Source organism: Molothrus ater, chromosome 3 (assembly GCF_012460135.2).
Source record: "Molothrus ater isolate BHLD 08-10-18 breed brown headed cowbird chromosome 3, BPBGC_Mater_1.1, whole genome shotgun sequence".
NCBI lineage: Eukaryota > Metazoa > Chordata > Aves > Passeriformes > Icteridae > Molothrus > Molothrus ater.
Genome location: NC_050480.2, coordinates 35,151,495 through 35,163,848, shown reverse-complemented (window position 1 = coordinate 35,163,848; position 12,354 = coordinate 35,151,495). Strand labels below are relative to the sequence as shown.

At 42.4% G+C, this 12,354-nt stretch overlaps 1 protein-coding gene across 6 annotated transcripts in view; it reads right to left on the bottom strand.

Annotated features, from left to right (window-relative positions):
- Positions 1-1,368, bottom strand: part of VIT (vitrin) — a 56,143-nt gene extending 54,775 nt beyond the window's left edge. For all 6 annotated transcript variants that reach the window (XM_036379982.2, XM_054514301.1, XM_036379984.2 and 3 more), the window contains exon 1: positions 1,175-1,368. The gene's annotated coding sequence lies outside the window, so the exon portion shown is untranslated. The remainder of the gene's footprint in view (positions 1-1,174) is intronic.
- Between the last annotated feature and the right edge of the window lie 10,986 nt (positions 1,369-12,354).

Sequence of the window (12,354 nt, the reverse complement as noted above, 5' to 3'; positions counted from 1 at the left end):
AGGAGATCAGTCTTACAGCCACGACTGTCATTCAAGTGATGAACTGAGTAAAGTGTGAAGAATATGGTAACACAGAAAAACATAGATTTTCTTTGAGTGATTGCAAAGTGTTTTTAACTTCAGTATGTATATAGGAAAACACAAGTTATAAACATATACAACTCCATGGCTTTTCTCAGTAAAACGTATTTTAAAAGACATCTAAACAAAATTTCCTCTGTGTGTGTTTTCTTGTTTTGATGTTTTGTTTAAATTTTGGAGAGGTTAGAGAAAAACCAGTGTGCTCTAAGGAGGACTTGCCGCTGTAATGTGTAATTTTGCTTTTTGCTCTGAATGTGGTGTAGTTCCCATAAACTCTAGGAACAGAATATTAACTAGAGTTGATATTTAGCTTGGGGCATTTGGTTCGTGTTTGTACTGGTTGGAGAGAAATCACATTTTGAAGAGACTTACCAAGACTCTAATCTCTCTGCAGAGAGCTGAGTGGCTGTGGCAGGCTTGACAATGCTATTCATTTTTGGAGCCTCACCACCAAAACAAGCACTCAGCACAAAAGGATGTATGGAGTCTAGGCTACTGTACTGTTCATACATCTGTATCTATCCATTACCAAAGAGTTCACAACACAGAAACACACATCCCTGGAATAATACCATTTTCCACTCTGTGCCTTGGAGATTAGTATTCCCCAGTGTCAGGTAGTGTTTATTAATGACACACCTTCCTATGGATCAAAAAGAGTTTGTGAAAAAGTCTTGAAACCAAAACAGTTTTAAACTGAGGAACAAATTGCATTGTCTACCACAAACTATTTGAACAGAAGGCTTGGATAAATGTCTGTTGGTGTGTGGCTTATATACATCATTCTTTATCACATTGTTAAGCCCTTGCTGTTTAGGCAGTGAGTATATGTGTCCACTTTAACAGCAGGGGCTTAATGCTTTCATAAATACTTTATGAAGTATATATGAGTAAAGTACAGTTTCATTCTACATTTATGTCTTCATCTTCTTAGGTCTTTGATCCTAAGCACACAGCTGGAATGCTAAATAAAACATCATGTCCCTACAGTTTCTCAGCACTGAAAACATTTAACTATTATCAACAGGCAAAAAGCACAACTTCCCCCTCTCCCCCCTAAATAAATATAGCAGAAAAACAACATCAGAATTACCTTGCTTGAGGTGTGCAACTTTTTATTCCTTTTCTCCACACAGTATGAAAGTGGTTTTTTTTCCAAGCTTTTCTGTATCCCAAACTCCAGCCAACATTATTCTAGAGAAGGAGAGGCAGGCAGCAGAGGGAGGCCTGGACACCTTTTTTCTTTCAGAGAGGAGCTAATCAAACATTCCCATCAAGCTCCTAGCTCTGTGAAAGGCACATTGCTCTCTCTCCCCCCTCCCTCCCTCTGCTCCTCTCTCCCTCTCTGTCTCTCTGTCTCTCTCTCTCTCTGTCTTTCCCTCCCGCACACACAGACTGCAGAGCTCCTTACACTGATTTAGCAGCTGAATTAGGCGGTCCTATTTTAAATATATGTTCCCTCCCACATATTTTTGGTAGGGATTTCTATGCTCCTTTTGCACTAGCCTGTCAGATTTGTCAAGTTTTTCTCTTTTGGGAAGTGAAGCTTTACTCAGCTGATGTTGTGGCTCATTTTTTTTCAGTCTCCTCGTGCAGTTCAGCACTGTGGTGAAATGACTAGAGCTAGTAGATGAGAGTAAACCACACACAGCCTTAAAGATTATAGCTACCAGATTAGTTAGATGCAGATCAGGTTTAAAGAGAAAAGGTATCTTTTGAAGAGCCAGACTGTGATGTCTTTACTTACATGAATAGCATCGTATTCCCCCAGCAGTTTCCCTGAAGACAGAGGATTAGTGACAGAATAACTCTGCGAGTCTGGGCACAGAGAAGTAGAAGTATGGCATGAGGGTTCTTTCTGATGAAGTTGGATGTGAGGATTTAATAAAATGCTCTCAAAGGCTAATAAACTGGTATTTTTTAAGTGTGACCTGGCCAAATAAGGTATACGAAAGGACTAGTTTCTTTAACTATCTATATGCACATCTCCTAAATTTCTTGGGTAACTTTAAGAAGAAAAATGTATTAAGATAATCAAGATCATAGCATTTATGGGATTATCACAGAAAGTGCTGGTATCTTATTCCAGGATACTAGAATGTAAACTATAATTTGCAATTCCATTTAGGTATTTGGAAGTGTATAGAAACATCCATGGGTGAACATACACTGTTTAATCTAAGATCATTATGGATGAAAAAAAAAATCTAGTATAAATACAGGAGATCGACTTCAAAACACACATTAGAAAGACATATAATTCCTGATTTAACAGTCTCCTAAATGCCTTTAGTTCAAAGGGAAGGTGATTACCTGGTACTTGTAAATATCTACTCCAGTACCTTCAGAAACTGTGTAACAGCTCAGCATATTAATAAACAGTACAATATCAAAAGTTTTCAACAAGTTCCAACTGTGTTACTAAGATATAATGATCCATAATTCATTTGATACTCTTAATACAGGAGCTCTGGCTTGCCATGGTGAGTCCATGCAAGGCAGGATGCACTAGACTGGTAAAAAAGCCTCTTCAGACCTGCAAATCTGTTAGCAGTTCTACCTAGAAGATCAACAGAAAAAACCTGACAAACCACCCCCCACTGCCCCATATATTATTAATTCAAGTTAACAATTTCAGAATATCATCACCTTTTTTATAAGGCTTTGTGAGGTTTAATTATTCAGATAATGAGGGACAAAAAGACCAAGACCTTAGGACTACAGGTTTAGAGGTACATAGGTACAAGGGGACAAATATCTAACTACTGGGGTCTGTAGCTAAGTGGCTATGTGCCACTTCCCAGGGCTGGTGAAAGACTGAAGTCTCCATGACAACTCCTTACCTGCAGATGGTGATAGATCAAAAATCTTTGGGCACAGACCTTCACTGGTCTTTAGCCACTTACTTTCCATTCAAGCAGCTTATTTTTAGAAATCCATGGGAATCTATGTAGACGATTTGCTTGTATTGCTTTACAGTCTCAGGTCAGTGGGTTACCAAGGAATCTTGATCTCAAACCAGTGCAAGTGAGAGGACTGAAGACTGAGCTTCTGGCAAACCAAACCATGGTTGGGTGGCAAAGGCATTTGCAGAGCATGCAACAGGACTGCATCAAACTAGCTGGACTGGTGTTGAGTGATGGAACTGAGAAGCCAGACACAGCAGATGACTGGGATGATGGTACAGGCAAAAAGTCCTCCTGAGGTTCATCTCCTGCTGCCTGTGTCAGCTCACTGAGGGTTGTAGCTGTTGGCATGCGGAACGTTGTCGACAAGGCGTCAAAGCAAGAGCAACAGGGCATTACCAAGGTCATGCTTCTTTGTTGTTGCTGCAGAGTGGCAGTTTTACAAAAGAAACAGCTGATAGATCCACTTTTCATTTTCCATGGATGAATTATCTTATTTGTGGGTAAATTATACCATGGGCAAAGAGCCAGTGTGGTCCTGGCAGGACTTTGCTTAAATGCAGTGGTGTGAGAGCACAGTTTTGTTGCTTCCAGAAACATAGGAATGGTGCAGCCCTGTCCACTCTGCACCCACCTTACTCTCCCAGCCTTGCTGGCTCCACTCCTGGCTCAGGGTCAAGAATGTTGCCAGCTGGGTGGCACATTTCTGCACTGCTGCCCGAGAGCTAACCTGGCATCCTGGAAATGAGCATCCCAGGAACTGTGGAGCTGAAACACTGAGTAGGCAGAAAAAGAAAACTATCTGGTTTGTTATTATTCAGGGTATTCAGCCTCTCATTATCGATTGTAATGGAGAACTGAGGAGTATCAAAACAAAAGAATGAGGAGAGCACTGACTGTCTCTTTTTATCACAACATTTCTGAGTGCCGTCGCCTGTGCTCTTTCCTGACAGAGGCAATTTCCAGCCACCCAGGAGCTGACAACACAAAGAGCAGAAACAAGAGGTAGACCACGTTGAATGGCTCTACTTTGGTACTGGGATTTGCCACAGGGAAAGATTTGTTTGCAAAAGAGATGGCTGTGCAGTCAGGAAGCCACTAATTTGAAGACAAAAGGTATTGAACATGATTGTCTAGGGGATGGACAAGTGCTCCCTATCTGTATGTGTCCATGTGTTCCACCATTGCTTCTAGTCTGAGGCCTCCACCTCAGTTAGTTTTCTGCTAACTCTTAGGAGCATTTGTGGTAGTAGTTTTTAAGTTTTACTGTGCTCTATTTTCATGTGCATGTTAGTTAAAGCAGGATTTATCATGATCCATTGAAACAAAGTCTGAAAGCAAAAGAATGCAGACCTCTTATCTGTCCCCTGAAGCAGCCAGTGAGTAAGACCAGGGAGTCAAAGAGAGTTGAGAAGGTTCTTTAGTTTTTGAAGAAAATTTAGTGACCTGTTCAGATTACCTTCACTCTGGAAGATAAAACAGCAGAAAGACAGATACGATGTATGTACGCAGTGTTAGTATCTCCTCTGACAGAGGAGATAATCTGGCCAAGACTCAGTAAGGAAGTTTGGTATTTTCAAACAGAGGTAGCAGCAACCTGGAAGACTAGACACTTGCTGATAGACCTTAGTCACAGACCTTTAAATAAATCTGCATTTTGAGATCATCTGTCATGCAGAATTTTCAAGGCACACAGTGTTTGTTACCCATTGCTTTGGTTAAGAGCTAGGTGGTGGCAGCTGAAAATCCGACTTCACTGAAGGGAAGCTTACTGGACTTAATCTAACCCTCATTAAAATCTGACTTCAATAATTTTTAACAAAACATTTTTTAATAACATAACTAGTGGACTTACATATTTCAGCCAGCACAAAAATGTAGGATTCCTCATACTTCTCTCTCTCTGCATGCAGTCATTCACAGGTAAATGAAATAGGGGAAACCTGCCCTATTTTGAAATGCAATTAAACTCACATGTTCTGGGTTTGATGCTCACCAACTGGTATGGCCCCTGATCTGAGAAGAGGCTACTGTGAGGGAACCATTAGATAAATCTGTAGTTTTGCATTTCTTGTGCTTACATGTCTAAATTCAGTCTGAGTTCATTACTGACTTGGTCCATTATCTTTTGATCATAGCTGGCCTTTCTGTAGTGATTCACATGCATAGGTCAAACTTCTGTTGAAAGAGAAAGAGAGAAGGGTTTTAGTGTGTAGTAGGTTCACAGAGTAGGTCAAAATCTAAGTGAGAGTAGAGGATGGTGATTTCAAAGGCCATAAATTGCTTCCAAGAGGTCTGTGCAAAGGGCTGACAGGCATATAGGTCCTGTGGAGCAGGTGTGTGCACCAGTCCAACTCATTCTGTTCATCTCTCCAACACTAAGGAGGAATTTCTGGCTCTGCTGGTTACAGGCAAAGAAAATACTCTTCAGGTATGTTATAAAGCAAGATATGCCTGCACAATTTTTAGAGAAATCCAAACTTTGTCTGGGAATTTTTTTCCCACTGGAAGGTAGAGAGTTTCTCACATACTAGATTTTTGTCCCACTTGTGGGACCCAAGGTGCACACTGCTCATCTGGCACAAGGCTGTGGCCACTCTTCTAAAACTATGAAATCATTTGCTCTCCAGGTTATGAACAGGAAACATATGAGACCCAAGACTGAACTACCTGGCTTGTGATCATTACACAGAAAGTGCTGAATGTACCTACTCAGCTGATCAGTGTGGGCTTAGTAAGGAAGTCCTGACTCTGCATACAAGGACAGAAAACAGACAAATTAAATGATTTCTGCAAGACAACATGTAGCTATGTCACATCTAATCCCATCCAGGTGCTTAAACGGAAAGGAAAAGGTTTTCTGCTCTCAAGCAATTACCCTCGAGCCTTTTCAAGCAAATACTACCACAGGAATCAGAGAGCAGAATCTTACAACACCCCAAGATGTCACGCACAGCCTGGCAGTGCTGGCTCTGTTCAAAGAGAACATGGTTGCACATGTTAGAGTTAACTCCTAACAAGTGGAGTTCAAATTCTGCAGTTTTTCCACATTTCTCAAACTCCATTAAATAAAATCTTAACTTATGCATTATTACACTTAAGGAAAATTCTTCTTCAAAACCATTTATGCCTGAAAAAAAAAGTCAGAGAGAACAGAGTGGGAAGTTAAAAGTGTAATTGGGATGGCAAGGCAACTAGGGGGTTAACATTGTTTGGCTTTAGCTGCTAAAGCACTTATATTGAAATGGGCCTGAGGTAAATAAAACAACCAATCTCTTGTAAGGCTTATATAAAGTACATTGATGTGTTTGTCTAGTTTTTGAGAAAGGTAGGGAGGCTAAATTATGTGTGCTGTAGCCCTTGCCAGCATCAGAAACATCTTTAAATAATTAGAGCAATTGGATAGCCAGGGCTCTGTTTTCACTTTTTTATGAATGAGGAGACCCCATGGGCCAAATGAATGCATAATGTTGGCATGCTTGGCTAAATGGATGTATACCAAACTTACAGTGTGTAAATATGAAAACCGCACTGTGTTTCTCAGAGAGGATGGCAAAGGCCATGTTTCCTGAGACTGTGGAAAAGCTGGGCTCTGTCATTAAGTCCAAGTCCCCAAGTCTTTGCGTGCCTCAGACTGAAAAAAAAGTGACCAAAGGTGACAAAATCAGCCCTTTTAGGTTTGCCAGGGCAATGTTCAAGAGAGAGCTGATAAACCCCTTACCCTGGATCTTCTGCAGTGTACAGCTGGGCCAATGGGGTCCTGGGAGCCTGCTATCCCTATCCCAACTGGGCAGGCTCACAGGCTTCAAGGATGAAGATTTGTTGTGGGGAACGGGAAAGGGACCCTTTTTCTGTGATTGATATGTGAAGAGCTTGAGTCATTCCAGTTGAACAATGACCATTTTAGCTGTCATGGATTTTAGTTGTTGGGTTTTTTTTAAAGCTCCGGGTGATCACTTTTGACCTTGCCAGCCTCTACAGTTATCAAAAGACATTAAAAAAAAGTGAACTTAGTCTTGGAAGGCATTTGAGCAAACTCAGAAGTTACCACTTTCTGTTCAATGTCTGTACACTCTGAGAGCATATATAATGTACTCTGAGAGCATAAACATGTACTGTGTTTACTGTGAAGATGCAGACAATACCAGTTAGGACCAACAAGTCTGGTGCATGCATTTGCTTATAGTTCTTGGATGTAGCAGACAAGAAGCAATACTCAGATATTGCTTTCCTTTAATTATTTCAAGATATATCTCTACAGGAAAAAAGAAAACAGGTGGAGGATGCACTTGCACTTGAAGTGCAGCACAGAGCTATCACGGGCATCAAGAAATCTTCATTAATTTCACCATGCAGCTGAATCTACTCATACTTCCCATGCCCCATATTCCCAATGCCTGATTTAGAACAGAGGTTGCCACAAATGCTATGTAGAAACATAAACAAAATGAACAGTAAATGCAGGGGCTGGAAAAGCCTCCATAACATTTAGGATCAGGAAATGCCAAGGGTCATACTGAAGAGTAGCTTGCCTTGATTGTGTCCACAGTCCTTTGGAGCTGAAGAGGTGTAACCAGTTTTAAAAGCTGTGGCATTATGAAGGTGGACTGTGATGTTTGTATCTCGCTTCAGTCTGCTTTCAGACACCAAAATGCTGCCACAATGGAAATCAATTTAGGTAGGATATTTTGAGGAGAACTTGAAGTTATTGCAGACAGAAGTGTACCATGACTGAACAGAACTGGGTCTGTAGGAAGTGCAGCATATGGATTTTGTTCATCTGGAATCCAGTGTAGGTAGGGACTGAGTCTTCCCAGGTTAAGTGAGATACATATCATTGCTCGACTATAAAACCTGATTCATCACCATAAGACTTCTTTTATGAGGAGTAAAATCATCTGTTCAGGAGAGTGCTTGTTTTAATCAAAAGCCTCAGCACTGATGGATTCAGTGTTGAAATTTGCAGCTGAGGACCAGAGCCCTCAGAAAATACAAATTACTTTTTCAGCATGCTTTCCCTGTCTGCCCTCTTCCAGCGCAAGCCACGTGCTATCATTGGCACTGTTAATTCTGTTTGCCAAGAATACCAGGTCTCACTCTGGATCCCAGTGCCACTTACCTGGGCACTAAAACTCAATTATTCACTGCAAATCAAGCCTGGAAAATGTAAACCCAGTAACAGTCTTCTGTCTGTTTTCCTGACTATTTTCCCAATGCGTTTTCTGTTTATGCTCATCAGGTGTCAGAGTAAATAGGTGATGCCAGTAAAAGCCACTTCACAGTAGAGAGATCATGGCTGCCTCCCAGCAACTGAATGCATCTCCTCTGTGGTGCCCTTATCCTTGTCTCCTCCAGCTTTGGCTCTTGGCACTGAAGACTACTCAAAATGCAGGTTGTTTGTGGAGGCAACATGCAGAAATTAGAGTGCCTCCCTGGCAGGCAGAAGTGTCCAAACATGCAGCAGGGCCAGAACTGCCAGGGTGTTTAGTGGGTGGATTAATGTATTTTCTGTACTGGTATTTGCCAGAGCTCATGAAAAGCCCTTCTGCATGTGACTCTGTGCACAGGCTCGCCGTGTAAGGCTTAACACTGTTCTCTCCCAGTTAAGTGGCCTTGTGCCTGTGTGGTAATGAGAGATCTCAGTATGGGGTGGGAATACACAGGTTCCCTTAACTCCTGGATGGTGTTGCACCCAAATGAATCTCTTTTTGTGTGGATCTAAGTCCCAGCAACAGCATCACTGGAAGATGGGAAGCATTTAAAGGCAGAATGTCCCATTCAGCACAGCTGAATTGAATTGGGAAGGAAAAGAGTGAGACTGTAGGGTCTGGTGCTGGCAGAGTGGGGGAAATAGGAGGGGAAAGCTGGGATCCTACTGGAGGGATGGGGCAGGAGGAAGATGCTGGGGGTGCACTTGATCTAGGTACAAGGAGGATATAGAGTGATGCAAGGGTATCCCTGAGCACATAGATCCCAACAGACTGGCAAAAACACCAGCACTTTTCCTTCTTGACATCCCTGTCCTGCCCCTGTCTTCCTTTCATTTCCAGCAGGATGAGAGTGTTTCCTGTGTTTCTTTAACTGGTCACCACCAAGCTGTTCATTGCTGTGAACAAAACTGTAGAGGTACTGAAGCTCCAGACTGCTCTCAGTCACTAAAACTATTCAAAAAATGATCCTGCTGTGTGAGAACCAGCCTGACATTGGAAAGGCTTTTTTCTGCCCAGGGCAGCAGAGCAGACAGGGCTGCAGGCAAGAAACTCACCTCCCTTCCTCCCCCTCAGGATATTTGTGACCAAGGTTTTATTGCTCTGTGTGTGCAAAGGGGTCAGGGTTAGGGAATGCAGCCTGTGCCCCTTTTTGCTGCTCATTTCCACCATTTTTCCCAGGCATCAATTTTCCAGCCCTACAGAGCAATACATTTCCAGCCATGGAGAGGGATGAGGTGTTCCCTAAGGGACAGAAGATGTAGACAGAAGTTTCTGCAGTGCAGTTGTCTATATCTATGCTTTTTAAGCCAGCTATTTTTCATGATCAATTTCCACTCAAAAAGCAGAAGAGAGGCAGTCTGCATAAACATGACTCAACACAGTAGCAATTCAATTAACTATAAACTCAGTAATGTAGAAATAGGGTAGCAAACAGAATGATCTTTCTTTTGAGTGCCACACAAATTTCTAATGAAATTTTAAATCCTTCTCTGAAACCAAGCCTTGAGAAGAAATGCTGCTCTTTTGTTACATGTAAAAGAAAGGGAAAAACTCTTCAAATCTTATTAGAAAAATAAATCTGTCTGAATAAGCTCTATTCTCCAGTCCTTGCCTCCAGTGACACAACCATTTATCATAAGGTGAGCTCTGTGTTTTGATCCCCAAATCAAGTAAATTACTTCTAATAAATTCCTTAGTCACAAGCACAGTTCAGCTGGAAACACCATTTGCATTCTTATAACTGCCAGCATTAAATCTCTCAAAGAATTGTAAGAGAAAAGTCTCTACATTTTCTTCTTGCTAACTCCTCAGAGTTTTTTATACTGTGAAAAATACTGTAAATGCTTTCCAAGTATTTCAATAATTGACATTTTCTACCTTAGGTTTTCAATGCTCTTTTCAAAGAAGGGCAAACAATGAAAGAAAGTGAAAAATAGTTTTGAGAGAGAGAAACTTAAATCCCATGCACGTTCTTTAAAAGTATCAGGAGAAAAAAAAACGCAAACAGCTTTTACAGAAAAGAAAGCTGAGAAGTGCAAAGCTTACAGAACCAAGTCTGAGAAGAAATTTTCAGTACTTTCAGTACTACAAGTAAGACAGGGACAGACATTTTAGCAGGGCTTGTTGCAATAGGTCAAGGGGTAGAGGTTTTAAACTGAAAAAAGCTTTGTTGAAATTTAATAAAAAAAAGAAGTTATTTATAATGAGGGTGGTAAAACACTGGAACACATTGCCCAGAGAGGTGGTGGATGCCCCATACCTGGAAACATTCAAGGTCAGGCTGGATGGGCCTCTAAGCAACCTGATTGACCTAAAAATTTCCCTTCTCATTGTAGAGGAATTAGAGTAGATGACCCTTAAGTGTCCCTTCTAACCCAAACTATTCTATGATTCTATGATAATTGGCTATTTTTAATTCAGAAAAAAAAAAAAAAGAAAAAAAAAAGAAGCAGCATGAGGGATGCCCATGATCCCACAGACATTAATAGAATCACAGAATCAGAGAAGATTCAATATTGAAAGAGACCTTTAAGATCAGCAAGTCCAGCTGTCCACCTGACACTACCACTGTAATCCTTAAACTGCTAAACCACCACCCAGGCCTCTAGAACACCTCCAGGCATGGGGACTCTACCTCTTCCCTGGGTAACCTATTCCAATGCCTTACCACTCTAAAAATGAAAATATTTTTTTCTAATATCAAACCTGAATCTCCAGTGTATCAGTTTAGAGCCATTCCCTCTGGTCCTCTCTGCTGCAGGCACAGTAGAAGAAACTGGCCCCCAGCTCACTACAGTCTCCTTCCAGGTGGTTGTAGAGAGTGATGAAACCCCACCTGAGCCTTCTCAAGGCCAAACAAACCCAGCTCTCTCAGCTGTTCCCCATAAGACATTTTCTAGTCCCTTTACAAGCCTTCTTTCTCTTTGCTGGACATCTCCAGCACCTCAACATCCTTTGCAAAGTGAGGGGCCCAGAACTGAACACAGTGCAGCCTCACTAATGCTGAGTACAGGGCAATGACCGCTTTCCCAATCCTGCTGGCCTCACTGCTCTTGAAACGTGCCAGGATGCCTTTGGCCTTCTTGGCCACCTGAGCACGTGGTAGCTCATGTCAACCAGCACCCCCAAGTTCCTTTCTGCGGAGCAGTCCTCAAGCCATTCTTCCTCCAGCCTGTAGTGCCTCTGGGCTTGTTGCGACCAAACTGCAGACCTGGCACTTCACCTCATTGAACCTCCTGCAGTTGTGCTCAGCCCACTGATCAAGCCTGTCCAGGTCTCTGCAAAGCCTTTCTACCCTCAAGCAGATCAACATGCCCAGCCATCTTAGAGTCATCTGGATATGTACTGAAGGTGCACTCAATCCCCATGCCCAGATCATCAATGCAGATGTTAAATGGGACTGGCCCCAAAACTGAGCCTGGGAAGCACCACCAGTGACTGACTGCCAAGTGGATTTGACTCCATTGACCACAAATCTCTGGTCCTGGCCATCCAGCCAGTATTTTACCCATCAAAGAGTCCACCTGTCCAAGACACGAGCAGCCAGTTTTTCTAGGGGGATGCTGTGGGAGACAGTGTCCAACACTTTATTGAAGTCTGGAGAGATCACATCCACAGATCTCCCCTCATCCACCAGGCAGGTCACCCAGTACTAGAAGGGCTATGACAAGGCCACCTTGTCATTCAGGATGCTGAAGACACATGCTGTGAAAACGCATGTGCTGGGGAACAAGCAGCCCAGGACCAGGCAAAAAGGAAAGATTTCCTGCTGCTTCATCCTCAGCCCTGCAACACCCTGATGTGTGCTGGGATCAGTGCTTAAGCTTCTGTTTGCAAAATGTAATGGTTGTTTTTGTTGCATCCCGGTAGGGGTTGTGAGCCCCAGGCAGAAGGCCAGGGAAAAGTAAGATCAAGGCTGACTGAGGCCCCTGTTGTGTTAATTTTAGTGAGTTACAGCCACAGCCATACCTTGGTGTGTCCAGATCCTGGTTCAACTATTTTGTATCTCCACTGATAGCTCACCAAAGAAGAGCATCCCAAAGCTGCTTTGAGCTCTGCATGGTGAGAAGTGCAGAGCTTACAGAACCTAGTCTGAGAGTTTATCCTAAGTTTATCCTAGGCTGTTCAGTGCTAGAGACGGTTTCTGTGAGTCCCTT